Here is a 14,958-nt window from a genome sequence, read left to right on the forward strand (position 1 = left end):
ATAACCATATCACTTTGATGTGGAGGCACATTGATCACCTGCTCCCTCACTCCTGTGCTATTTTTTAAAAATCTCCTCTTGCTTATTTTTCATACACAAATTTTCAATTTGAAACACCACTCTGCTTGCTGCTGTTGCTTACCAGAGAAAAAATACATGGAAGAAATAACCATGATATTTGACATGTCTTATGTGGTTTCATACATACATACATATATACATATATATAAATATATGTAGGTAGGTACATACGCATGTATAGTTAATATTCTCTGGTCTGGTGAGACTGGAGTGCTGCATCCAGCTCTGAGGCCCCAGATACAAGAATGACATGGACATGATGGATCAAGTCCAAAGCAAGGCTGCAAAGATGATGAGAGGGCAGAAGCAGCTCTCCTATGAAGATAGGCTGAGAGATCTGGGGCTGTTCAGCCTGGGGAAGAGAAGGCTCTGACGAGGCCCTAAAGCAGCCTTCCAGTACCCTAAAGGGGGTCTACAACTCAGCTGGAGAGGAACTTTTTACCAGGGCTTATACTGCCAGGACAAGGGGGGATGGCTTTAAAGTGAAAGAGGGCAGGTTTAAATTGGGAATTAGGAAGAAATTCTTCACTGTGAGCGTGATGAGGCATCAGAACAGGTTGCCCAGACAAGTTGTGGCTGCTCCATCCCTGGGAGTGCTCAAGGCCAGGTTGGATGGGACTTGGAGTAACCTGGTCTAGCGGAAGGTGTTCCTGCCCATGGCAGGGGGGTTGGAATGAGATAATCTCTAAGGCCCCTTCCAGACCAAGCCATTCTATGATTCTTCCCCAGGAGCTCCATTGCTGAGACCTTACATAAGAATTTAAAAGGCTGAGATACTACATAATATGGCAGGAACAAGTGATATAGGGATTATTTTGGTGTGCAAAGCAGAGGCTGTAGTGCTGCTAAGTGTACAGCCCAGTCTGCTCTGCATACTCACCTTCTCATCTACATTATTTTTCATTTGGCACTTGATTTCATTCGAAATGGATGTTGAAAACAAATCATTGCCCAGTTGACCTACAAATCCTTCTATTAAAAATCTTTGCACTGTTTCACACCAGCTACTTTGAATCTGTTCCACACTTTGTCACTGCTTGACCTCTGTTTAAACTGCACAAAGATTTTACATGCGCCTGTAAATTTGACAGGCATATGTAACATTAATTTATTCAGAATATGCAAATCAAGAGAGGAAAACAGTCTCTTGCTCTTTTTTTTCCTCTCACTCCGGTGATGATTACTGTTGCTTTGCATAAATCATAGCAGAGCTGTGGGAGCTGGAGAGATACAAGATTCAAGCTTCCTGTCTGAAGTAATTTGTCAAAAATCTTCCACATGCTGATGTGTTTTCAAAGGTATTAAGATATTGTACCTCACATCTTCCAGTTGTTTTATATTTTAAACATTATTTTATTTAACTTTTACTTATAATCTTGGATTTTTCATCAGGTCTAATTTTCTTATGTCACAACTTTTCTATGTAGTACCTGTCATGGCCATCTCAGCTGAACTGTCTTTCCTTACATGTTTTAAATTGGATCCCTTTCCATTTGAAAGAAAAGTTGTTTGTTTAGTTGGGTTTTTTAGCCATGTTATGAAAATTTTTAAAAAATAATTTCTTGATTTTGCCCCATAACAAATTATTTTCTTACCATGTTGCGAAAAAGGCAGGGAGACTGCAAATAAAAATTAAGTTTATTTTAAGCAAATAGTCCTTTCTTCAAAGCCATCAAAGATGAGTCTAACAAAGAATTTCATGTGGAATCTCAACAGAAACCCATCTGCAATATAACTGTTTGCAAAAGGAAAAACTGCTTTTTTTCATGCCTGTGAGTCCTGTTCTTGCAGCCATTGGCTCTCCTGAAGTATTAAGTAAATATGAAATGGAAAAACCTTGCTGGATGCTCTCATAGATCAGTAAATGTCAAGCACTGAAAGTAGGTTGAGACAAAGACATCCTCCACATTTAAAAAACGAACCTTGAGAATGCGAGTAACATCCTGTTCTTTTCTGGTTTCCAAGGAAAACCTTCAGCCAATGTTTGTGGCAAAATACCCCCATTTTGCTGGCCAGCTTGGTAATTTGGCTCCCTTAGTAAACCATAGGAGTCTGGGAGATTTTCCCAGTCTGTAACCACCACAGCTACATGTACCCATGGCATAAGAATCAGAAAGTTTTGGTTTATCTTTCTTCTCTTTTACATAACTTTTGGTCTTGTTATTCTGTGTTTTTCCATTCCTTTTTTCTCTTTTTCTTCTCTTTTCCAAGAGTGTTTTGTTCTTCGAAGAGTGTTGCTTGACTGTACAGAGAACTGATTTCCAAATTTTCTTTCCACCATGGGGAATTACTATTTCAAACAATGCAACACCAGCAGAATTTCTAAATCTAGCTGTACGTCAATTGTTGTTTATAGTCACACTTCTTTCCAATGAGTCTGCATTGTGTGCAGCAGTGTAAGACCAACCTTTTAAGCTACTCTGGTTAGTATGTCTGAAGTAAAATAAAAGAGTGGTTATTAATTTAATCAGTTTGCATTTGGAACAATTTTCAGTTGCCAAGAAAGTAATTACTGATCTTAAGCAGAAAAAATCCCTCTAGGAAAATGATTAAGCATTTAAGCCTCTGCATAAGTGAAAGACTTCAGAAATTGGCTATATATTTTCTCTGATAGGACTGCTGGTGCAGAGAACAAGTGTCCAATCATTTTACTGTCATGACTCTATTCACCATTATTTCTGCCTAAAGAGCCTTTCGTTTGTAGAAATTTGCATACTGTTTTACAACTCCATTTTCATACTGCTAGTCCAGCTAACAACTTCAAGTAATTACTATCAACAAACAGTACAGCACATCTAAAAGGCAATTTGGATCTACAATGAGAATCACAAAAATCACAAAAGAATTCAGGTTGGAAAAGACCTAGGTGGTCTCTTGCTGACCCTCCAGTTGAAAGCAGGGTCAACTGTGAGACTGTTCACAGCTTTGTTGAGTTGGGTCTTGGCAACCCCCAGCAATGGAGAGTGCATAACTCCCCTGAGCAGGCACCTATGCTAGCCCTTGCCTTGTTTAACAGCTGAGAGACAGGAATATCATCCATACATCCTCACAAATTTGGGGGCTCTCCTCCAGGATCCTGTTTTGATTTTTCATTTATCTTTTCAAAAGACTGTGACATGTTTGTGGCTCTACAATCTGGTGCTTAAACTCCTCCAGAAACTCCAATGCCCACAGGTTGTCTGTCAGTACTCTGAAAGTTGTGTAAGAGTAACAACCGATCATTAGGAGATCTGAGAGTTGTTTTAAAAAATATCTGCAGTTTAAGTAGTGCAGCTTCCGCTCTATTTTATTCTTCTCTTTACTGTTTCAGAACTGTTAGCATCAGACCTAGCCCTGGAACCAGTAGTTTATCAATGACACAAAGCAATTTTTTTGCTCTGTTGCACAAGTTTCTAGTGTCTAACTGTGGTTGCAAAGCTTTCCTTCAATTCAAGGACTGATTTTTGACAGTGACAGGCTCTGAAGATGATTTAAAGGGTATTTTGACATTACAACCTATTTGCTCAATTTTCCATCTCCCATGCTTACGTCCTTACATCTTGCTTTTCAAACTTTGCCTTACCCTGGAAAATTGGGGCAGAACTCAGGTCAATGGGATGGCAGCACTGAAGGAATGCAGCTGGTAAAAGCTGCTGAGGCAAACAGGTTTTCCCACAGTCAGTTGTGTGCTGTCACCAAAAAGGAGGTTTTTCCTAAGAAGGCAAACCTTGACATCTGGATGATCTCTGGACATACCTCATGGAAGGGTTAGTGCTACATCACTGCTAGATCGTCATGAGGGCACACAGAGTTACAAACATTTGATATGATCATGAATATGATGTCCAGAAACATGGTTAACTCTTTAGGTGCATGTCCAGATAAAGGATGTGGGCCTCAGAAGAAGGAAATTATCTTTCCAAAGGTTCTGAAAGAGCTGCATAGGAAGCTGAAGTGGTTTCAGAAGTTTAATGACCCACATGAAAGAAGGTGATCTTCTTCACACTGGACAGTGGCAAGGAAAAGCCACTGATAACACCTGTCAGTGTTAGAGACAGGCAATCTGTATTTGCCTTATTCAACACTGAAAGCACTGAGCTGAACAGATATTGCACACTGTGAAAATGTGGAGCTGTTGCAAAAACAGGCATTTTAAAATTTCTATCTGTTCACTAAAATTGCTGAAGAACATTAACTTTCAGAGCACTGCATCTCTGAATTATGTGTATAACTAATGGATCATAGTTCAGTATTCTGAATGCAAGCTCAGACTAGCTAATCAACCACATGGTTATTTGCATAGATCAGTGAAAACTGCTGAAAGCAATATTGATATTCACAATCTCTAGCAAACATGGTAATGCTTTATTTGTTTTTAGCTTTTCTTTCTAGGTGTCAGATACAAGCATAATATTATTTCACTGAAAATAATTTTAAAGTAATGAGCTGAAACCAGCTGTACAATCCACAACGCTCTCTAGTTTCAATCCCTTCTCAGCACAAGTTCTTAAAACAAGCTTGTAATAACAAATTGATTTTGCAATTCAAATAATTTTACATAGGAAAAGCAATTGCCTAGGAAAAACATATCTTGAGAATCCCAAAATATTTCAAGGAAGAAGGACCTGCATATCAGGGTACTACTGTTGCAGATGTAGTAGTCAGAGTGTTTAGGAACTGCGATCACTGGGTGAGTACACTTAATTAACAGCTATCTTTTAATTATGGTGGACTTAAATTTCATGGGAAGCTAAAGGTTCATTCACGATTGTTCCACCTTCAGCAAGCAGATGGAGGACTGACAAATCTGAATAGTGTGAAGGAATGGTCTGGCACTGGCACCAGCCCGAGCACAGGAGAGGTTATAGTCTCCCTTGCCTTTTTTACTGTGTGATCCCTGGCTTTTCAGTCTGCCCACAGAGGTGGAGCAACAAGGGAATATAACATAAGAACCAAATATGTGCAAGACTGACCAGAGAATATAGTTCTGGAAATGTGTTTCAGATTCCAGTCATCTGAGTCAAATTTTCAAACATAAAAATCCTGCTGCGTAATTGCCTTTGTATTTTCTTTTGTAACTGGCTCCTACTATCCCTGTAGTACAATGAATACAGATCAGTTTCCACTGATCCAAAGCACACTTACAAACTGTTTGGTATTTAAAGCTTTTGAGTCATGATTACTTTGCTGCTGCATGCCTATGTCTTATTTTAAAAATGGTTTCTCTTAGAGTCTGCTCAGTAGAGCACCCCTATGAAGTGCCAGTATTGGCTTAGCTGGCTAAGGAAGATGTTGCAACCTAATTCTCTGCAATAACTGGAAAGCTGGTGCTCTCAAGCTTTGCCCGGGTTTCTCCTCCTCACCTTGTAATGGTGGCAGCCATTTGAAACCTGCCTGGGATCTGGCATTGATAATTCCAAACTTTTGTCACAGAATGTCTTTGGTTCTAGCATCCTCAAACACAAATAATCCTGTGATTAACATTAGCTGCTCCAGTTCAAGAAGACGCAGTGACACCGGCATCTTGAGTTTTATCTTCCCATGAGTCTTTAAATTGTTCTGAAAAATTTATTATAAAAATCCTTATCAACATGTGCTCTTACTAGCTGATCTCACTGTTTCTGGTACCAAGGTGACAGTGGAGCAGAAAATTCTCTTTTGCCCCGGTATTATATATTCTGCTTCTGAACTGCTTGTAGTCATGGTTCCTCCACCATCCATCCTCTGTCTGTTAAACTGGGCTAGATGACTTATTCAGAAAACTATACACAGAGGTCTGCATGCCTTAGGAGTAGGCACACACAGTACATGATCCTAAAATGCCTGCTAGCATAATGGCAGTACAATCTCTTTATCACAAGAGGTACTGCTCTGCATGGCTAATGATACTGCTAACCCCAAAAGATATGATTCCCAATCATCACCAAGAGAAAAACAGTGCCAGGGAGGTAGCCTCTAGAACTACCATCTCTACAAACACAGACACTTTGGATTGATTAGAAACATTGCTATAGATAACAGCATAATCTGCGTAGGAATAATTAGAACAGATATGGACCCACAGCTTTCAGAGTTATTAGATAAAGTTAAAAGCGTGTGAAGCCTGGAGTTCATGTGATCCATTGTCTTAAAAAGCTGATACCAACCCAAGGACTAAATATGCACAGCAAAACATATGAGGCATATCTTTGTTTACTATTTATAGCCACATGCAAAAACAGAGGGGAAGCATTTGTTTACTAGATGGGCCTTATTTTCTATGAGATGTCCAAATAGGAGCCCATCTGACGTCCATTTATCACCTCCTGGCAGTTCTTCGAAGTTTAGCCACACTTCTGTTGCAAAAAACTCATGTATTCAAACACCACTTTTCCTCTAGCCAAAGCCCAAACAAAATTAAAGTTAGCTAGCTACCTGGGAGAGATCAAATTGAATAGTTGAAGCATATTTTTACATTCTGTCACTTTATGAATTAAAGTTTTAGGATACTTAGCTTGCAGAGGCCGAACTTCTTGAAAGCTCCAGATTCCAATGGGATTTTGTGAAAAATCCTTGTGATTTCCACACTGGGAGGAAATAGCAATAAATTGGGACCTGACACAAAATTTTTAAAGATTTTACTAGCATTTTATGGTACTTTTTCACATATGAAGGAGAAAAATTTTTCATCAAACCAGCCAAAGACACCTTGAAACTTTTAATACGTGTATTTTATCATTACTTCTTCAAGTCTGAATTGTCATTAAAAGAAAATACACTAAGGGAAGTTTTTTTCAGCTGATCTCTGATTTCTCTTGTTTTGCTTGTATAAAATAATGTTACCTTACTAATGTCAAGTACCACAGTACTTGACATTTTCTAGGAATGAAAAAGTCCTGTGTTTCCGGTTTGGGAGGGGAATGGTGTGTGCTGCTCTGACATCCAAGGTGGGCAGACAGCTGAATCCTCGGCCAGCCTCTGGGAGCATGTCTGAGTACAATCCTGAAAAATGTATTACTGGTTTCCTGAAGAAGGGCTGATTTCCTGCTTACTCATCCTGTAAAATTCTTACTGTTTCATTGGAGTTCTCCAGAGGCTGTTACACTGGCTGGCAGGATAAATAGAGGGAATCTGTCCCTTCCTTCTGCTCATGCCAGCAGGGACTCACGACCAAGTGCAGCTGCATAATGACTGCTAGAGGCTTAAAAACAGCTGCTGATCAGCTCCGGAAATTCCTGGTGGAGCAGTAAGGGTTTTCTTTTGCTGTCGGGTTGCTCACAAAGAGAGGAAGAAGTCTGGTTGCTGGAAAAGCTCAAGTGAGCAGCATCTGGCCCTGTTCATGGGCTTTCTATCCTAGCAAGGGGGTAACCTTCCAGGAGGGTGCAGGACCATGAGAAACCCAGCCTGCAGCAAGGAAGGCAGGGTCCCATGTTCCTCCCTACAGTAGCTCCAGAGAAAGCAGGGAGGGCCGGACAAGCAGGATCTGGTGGGAGGAGGGCTGGACAAGGGCTTCAGAATTTCCAGTCAGAGAAGTGGAAGCTTGCCCTTTTCCTTCCTTGAAATTGTTACAAGGGGAGGAAAATGGGGGGAAAAGGATCTTATTACATCTGTCAGATACCCCAAGGAAGCCTTTCTGGGGTGCAGCCACAGGGGAGCACGGTCTGTCAGCAGCTATTCTGCGATACGAGACACAAGGAGCCTACCTTTAAAATGGGAATATCTAGAGGGACTGAAAAACACTTCTTTATTTTTTTTTTAATTTCCTCTATCATTTGCAATCAGCTGCTTTTCACTATTATCACAAAGCCATGGGTCAGATTACAGCTTTCAGTGGAGCATTTGGAAAATGATTTTGCTCTCCCTTATCCCCAGATGAAGTTGAGTCAAGTTACACATGCCACTTCACATTACCATCTGGTTTCTGGTCTCAAGGCGGCTTTAATGTGTAAAATGGCCAGAGTCTTAATACTTTTCTTTTAAAAGTGAGATTTCATTTTAAAAAAGCACAAAATCTTTCTCTCTAAACAAGGGGTTTTGAGATGTCTTCCCAGCTCATCAACAGAATAAAATCATATATCCTTCCATAGCTGGCAAAAGGGAGCCAATGGAGTACTGGGTGCATATAGACCAGTTAGATAATGTTCAGATAATGGGAGAGGCTTATAGATAGGAAAAATTCCAAATATTTGATTTTAAAAGCATTTATGCCTTTCATGGATTTTTCGCAGTACTCATTGCTTTTCCTTTGCTACACAAAGGAGCAAACGTTTTAAACATTAACATCAAAATGAACGTGTTCACATGGGATATCTAGGCATACTTGAACCAGGAAGCATGACTAGAGAAGGAAGGTGTATCGGAGCTTTGTGAAGCTCAGTTTAATTTCCTATTTTAATTAACTCATTTTTCAATTGCAATTTGTTTGTTTGTTTGGTTTTTTGCTGCTGTCCTGAGCTCTTTCATCAGTTCTCACCAAAAAGAGCTCATAAACCATGAGTTCTCCACTGCCTTCCAGGTTTGAAGGAAACTCATTCCAAATCTGCTTTTCTTTTCCAGCTCTTGACCTACTTTAGAATACTTCATATGTCTTCATAAACTTTCCAAGCACTTGTATATTTTATTTAATTCATATTTATTCAAAAATTCCTTCTAAATTCAGCCTAGATCCAGAGGAGGATTTTCAAACCTCGCTCAAGTGGTAGGTCAGCTCTGGCTCCCCACACTCACACAGAATGTTTCTCTGCTGCCAACAAGGATATTAATTTTGTTATGCAAATGGAAAACATTTGCCATATGTGTTCATCACTATGATGCTGTATCTGTTACTGCATTTGCAACTGTGATTGGAACAAAATGCTTTCCATCCTAGAAAAATAATACTTGAACTTTCCATGAAATGAGCACACTGACTCCCAGCCTGTACCAAAACCAGAGAGACTGCTAAGGGTTTCATCACATGTGAAACTGCAATGTCAGGTTTCATGAAGTTTTAACAGCTGTGTTACACCCAGCTCAGGAAAGCTTCTGAAGCAACCAGAGCCTGGAGACACTTCTCTAAAGTTTCCAATGACGAGGAAAAAGCTATTAACAAGCAGTGAAGCAGAACAAAGAGGGGCAGCTATAGCAAGGCAGGCCCTCACTTTGTAAAATGTCAAGCAATTTCCCTTGGTAGAGGCAGGCAGATGCTTGCTACTGGCACTGGTCTATGGCCCTCAGAACAGGAAAGACAAGGACATTCTGGGCCAGAACCAGAGGTCCTCAAAAAAAAAAAAAAAATTGAGGACTGGACCATCTCTCCTTTGAAGACAGGCTGAGAGAGTTAGAGCTGTTCAGTCTGGAGAAGAGAAGGCTCTGGGGACACCTTCCAGCATCTTTCCAGCTCCTAGGGGGGGAAGAGAGAGCCGGAGGGCACTTTTTGCATGGGTATGTACTCACAAGACAAGGGGGGATGGCTTCAAACTCAAAGAGGGCAGATAATAGGAAGATATTAGGAAGAAATTCTTTCCTGTGGGGGTGGTGAGGCACTGGAACAGGTTGCCCAGAGAAGCTGTGGATGGCCCATCCCTGCAAGTGTTCAAGGCCAGGCTGGACAGGGGTTTGAGCAACCTGATCTAGTAGGAGGTGTCCCTGCCCATGGCAAGAGGGTGGGAACTAGATGATTAACCTCAAAGGTGCCTTCCAACCCAAATCATCTTATAATTCAGCAATTCTATTCTACTATTTGCGAAGCTCAGAAGTGCCGCAAGCGCCACCCCAGAGCACACCGCGCTTGTCGCGTCTTTCCCCTTCCTTCCGCAACCTGTGGGGCAGGACACAACCCCACACCCATTTGATGGCATTTCACAGCGTGCCTCCTCTCCTCTCCTGTCCGTGGCGGTGGCCGAGCCGGGCTGACTCTCGGGTCCTACCCAAATGCGGAGCTCCCCTTGCTGGTGACAGCCGGTACGGGACCGGCTCCCGGCTCCCGCCTCCGAGCGCTGTACAAGCGACACAAGCGTGTCCAGGTCAGGGTGGCAATCCGAAACGGAGGTGAGCGAATGATCCTCAGTCTCCCCAGCAGATGTAAGCAGGTGGCTGCCGGGCTCCGGTGCCAGTAACAGCACCTCTGGCTTCTTTACAGGCACACAGTCACGGCGGTGAGGTAAATTCCCACCCTAGGAATGCCTTAAGAACGGCAGCACCAGGTCCATGATGTGGCAAACACTTTCCACATAAGCTGGAGCTGCACTGTTTAATTACTTTGGTAATCATTTCACTTCTATGAAAAACAAATCATTTGAAAAGCATTGGATGAATTGCTATATATGACTTATGGTTAGAGTAGGTAAATCATTTATTTGAGTGTGGTGCCTTGCTTTTATTCATTGAATACCCACTGAGTTGTCTGGGGATTTGTATGACACATGAACTTAATTAAAGTATGCAGTTCACTAAAGGATCCTTCTCCCAGTAAAATGCACCCTCACAGAGGAGACACAATGATGAAGAGGTGTGACATCATGGCTCTTTATATCCACATGGCCAGGATTTTGGTGGCTGCAGACTCCCCTTGGTAAATCGATCTAATTCACTTTAGGCTGCCCCTGCCAGCCTGAATTAGTTTGTTATCATTTTCATGGAGTGAAATTGTATCCGATGTATGTGGGAAATAACAATCAACACGCAGAGTAAGGTGTTGGGACTGAGAAGTTCCCAAGCAGTGTATAGAACACAGCAGTGGAGAGCCTTATATTGAAAGAGCATGAAAAGACATGGAAGATGCCAAATGCAGAGATGCCAGAGGCCAGGAGAGCCCGGGACAGCTGATCCTTTCTCAGACCATGCCACCACAGAGCTGGGCAGAATGCCTGCCAGGCAAGAGAGGAGCCTGGTAGCTCCATTAATACTGTATTTATTGCAGTGACACTATCCACACAAACAAAGGAGTCACGGACTCAAGAGGATTAGCCTAAGTCTAGGTATAGTCAAGACTGAGTTTAAAAACAGCTTTGCAATGCTTCTTTCTTTAGGGACCTCTGGCCTCTGAGGAAGCAGCAGGTAAGTCACTTTAAGGCAGATTCTAAAATTACTTAGGTGTGCAAATATTGGAAGCTCATAATGCAAACTTCCAAATCCTCTTGGAAGTAGACTCCAAAACTATCTAATTTACTGACAGTCCCTTTACATTCCCAAACCTCATCTTTAGCATTTATGGTGGTCTAGCTCACTTGTGTTTCAGTTTCACCACCTGCAAAGTGAACTCATGGCACTTTTATACAGTAGAAGGAGGTTTAATGAGAAGAATGCTACAAATGAATCGTATGTTTTTGAAACCGAATAATTACCTTTTTCTGGAAACAGGATTGGTCTTCATGAACCAATAGTAGTGCTGTATTTCTTAAAGACTCCTGAAATCTACTGAGTCAGTTTCTCCCTACTTCTCAAAATAAAAGCTTGCTCATCTTTTCCCATTAAGAAAATATTCAGAAAAAAAAATGTAAAAGGCTAATCAACTGTGGTGATTTAGAGGGCAGGCCAAAGTCCTATGTGATTAGCCAATATATTAAGCATTACTCATTATGTTAAATATTAAACCCAACAGCTGCTCATATCCAGGACTCTCCGGACACAAATCCCAAGTATGAAGAATTATTCTGACAGGTCTTCCTACATATTCCTTACTGATATTTTAGGCTTTTCTTGTTATTTCCATTTTTCGAATTTCACAGAAGCTAAAATATTACAGTATAGGTCATAAAAATGAACATTGAGTTAGTATTGTACCAATTTTTGAAGGAAAACATTAGAAAATCACTGTCATTTTATTATTTATTTAATTGTTGGATAAAAATACCTTTAAATAGACAAATATTCTGATTTCTGCTCGTATCAACACTACCTTGGACAAATTATGCATCAATTTCACCACTGACTCCAGCTATGGAAGCAGTGGACTCCAGATACATAGGAAACAAAGATGGGAAATGTGATGCAGAGCATGCTTGAGTTTTGTACACAGCATGAGGAATGACCCAGTTCTGGATCATGAGAGGAAAGGCTGTCTCAGCTTCCATGTTGGAGCTACTTTGCAACAGAAACTCAAGTGTCCAGGGTCAGGAGCTGCCTGTTATGACACAACAGGCTCATCCCATGTGGGCAGCCTGCAGCATCCTGCCAGTGGCCAGGGAAAAGTGGGAGACACAACAGCAACCACCACAATTCACTATAGGTAAAAAATACTGGCAGCAGTAGCAGGGACAGGGAAAACTGCAAGAGGCTTTTTTTGACTCTGCAGGTGCAGAGGAGATGTTCCCCCAGAGCTGTGCCCTCTGCCAGGGGAGCCCATGGTGGGAGGCCACACCTCCCGGACACTCAGTAAAGTTCATTTCCCTCAAAAAAGTCAGAAATATGGGTAATGTCTTAGTGCTTTCACAGACTATGTGACTTTATTTACAGTTCCAAACTCTGTAAAAATTAAGTAGGACTAGATGCAAAGTTGTAAATTAGGCCGCATAGGCAGTGGTCATGATACCTATTTGTTATATGATGCTGTTTGTATCTTTGAGCTGTGGTCACCATTTTTTTGGATGATGTTTCCGTTCATCCCATATTCCTCTTCATCTTGGCTTAAAAACAGTATTATTTACTAGGAAAAGATTCTTCTTCCAGAGGATGGCTGGGCACTGGAACAGGCTTCCCAGGGAAGTGGTCACAGCACGAAGCTTGACAGAGTTCAAGGAGTGTTTGGATGATGTTCCCAGGCACAAGGTGTGACCATTGGGGTGTCCTGTGCAGGACCAGGAGTCGAACTTTTATGATCCCTGTAGGTCCCTTCCAAGTCAGGATATTCTGTGATCATATGTGAATCTTCCAGACACACTAGCACTTGCTGAGCATGCAGGACAGTGCCATACCATGTGCTGGCCAGTTTAGAGCTGCAAAGTCGATCAAGGGACTAAAGCAGCTTTCCTGTGAGGAAAAGCTGAAGGAGTTGGGCCTGTTCAGCATCGAGATGACTGAGAGGGGACCTTTTAAATATAAGTATTTGAAGGGAGAGTCAAGAGGATGCACCCAGGCTCATCCTTGGTGGTGCCGAGGAATAAGATGTACAGGAAGTGACACCTGAATATGAGGAAGAACTTCTTTACTATGTGGGTGACCACACATTGAAACAGGCAAGCCAGACAGGGTGTGGAGTCTCCCTAACTGGAGATGTTCGAGAACAGCCTGGATGCAATCTTGTGCCATGCGCTTGAGCGGAGAGGCTGCACCAGATGACCCAGTGTGGTCCCTCCCAGACTGACCCAACCTGTGGCTCTGTGTTGAGGGCTCCCCCCCGCACCGCGCGGCCCCGCACAGTCACAAGCAGCTGAGAACGGGACTTGTTCCTCTGGCAGAAACCCCGCCCGCACAGAGACCCTCGGGAAGGCGAGGCAGGAGGCCGGGAACACCGCTCCAGCAGGGAAGCGCAGCCCTCGGCGAGCCCCGAGCAGGAGCGGGGCGGGGCGGGGCGAGCGGACAAGGCCCCGCCCACCGGCTCGAGCACGAAACTCCCGCCGTTGCCTTACAAGGGCAGGCGCGCGACTCTCTCCGCTCCTCGCCCTTGGAATGTGGTGACCACACCGCGCTGCACCAACCAACGCGTCGCCGAGGGAGGATACACACAGGGTGGAGGGGCTGAGCTCGTGGCTCTGGTTTTCTTCTTCAAGGAAGGCAGAGACTCTAGGGAAAGAACGCGAAACACGCGGGCCGCCGCGGGTCCCCTCCCCGACACGGCTTGTGGCGCCTGGCCGCCGAAGCGATGAGCCACGCCGCCACCTCCCCCTCCTGCGCGGATGGTCTCGCCCACAGCTTCCTTCCTGCGCGGCGGGGCGGTGGCCGCTGCGCTCTCCGGAAGTGTCTGCAGCCGCTCCCCGCCGGTGCCGTCTCCCGCCGCCAGGTGAGTCGGGGGGCTCGGCCCGCTGCCCGCGGGGCCTGGGGCCGGCGCCCGGTGAGGGGTGGGGCGGTGCCGGGCCGGGGGTCGCCTGCGGAGTCGGGGGTCGCTTGCGGCGTCGCCCGCCGCGGGCGCAGCTCCCCTCGGGCCTCGGTTCGGGGCTGCTTCTCTTGAGGGGGATCCGCCCTGCGGGCTGGAGCTGGGGGAGACCCCGGCTCCGGGCCCCGCGACCCCGCCCTGTGAGCCGGGCAGGGCGCGACCCCGCGGGGACGAGCTCCCTGTGCATCATTTCAGGGACCTGAAAAATGTTAAAAGGTACTGTTTGCTTCCCTGTCGGAAGCGCTCGGCTGCCTCCCGGCCACACCGAGCCTCTGCGGGTATTTCCTCGGCTTTGTCAGAGCATGGGAGGGGCAGGGCTGGGAGCTGCCGCGGTCGGAAGAGGGTGAGGTGGGGGGAGATAGTGGGACTGGGCCTGTCCGTGCTCACGTTTTGGAATAGCCGTAGCCGCACAGGGGACTGCGTGCAGTGGTTCCCCAGCTGTCAGAAGCACAAAATCAATTAGGTTAGAAAAGACCTCCGAGGTCCAACCTGTGACCGACCCACCCTGGGAACCAGACCATGGCACTGTGTGCCACGTCTGGTCTTCACTTGAACACCTCCAGGGACGGTGACTCCACCACCGCCTTGGGCAGCCCATTCCAGTGTCCAATCACCCTTTCTATGAAGAAGTTCTTCCTAATGTCCAGCCTAAGCCTGGCACAGTTTCGGACTGTCCTCGCCTCCTGTCGCTTGTTGATTGAGGCCGATCCCCATTTGGCTACACCCTACTTTCAGGTGGTTGTAGAGGACAAAAGATCACCTCTGAGCCTCCTTTTCTCTTTTGCAGACAGGCTGTGTTGACTCACTGGCGCTGGATTTTGAGGCAAGTGTGACTCCTGTACAAGGGTTTTGGGAAACTTACTAGTGAGGAATGTGTTAAAGTGACTTTTAAGACTGGGTGGGACAGC

The sequence above is a fragment of the Chamaea fasciata genome, unplaced genomic scaffold, assembly GCF_029207755.1.
Source record: "Chamaea fasciata isolate MVZ Bird 193981 ecotype frontalis unplaced genomic scaffold, bChaFas1.0.hap1 SCAF_1, whole genome shotgun sequence".
In the NCBI taxonomy this organism is placed as follows: domain Eukaryota; kingdom Metazoa; phylum Chordata; class Aves; order Passeriformes; family Sylviidae; genus Chamaea; species Chamaea fasciata.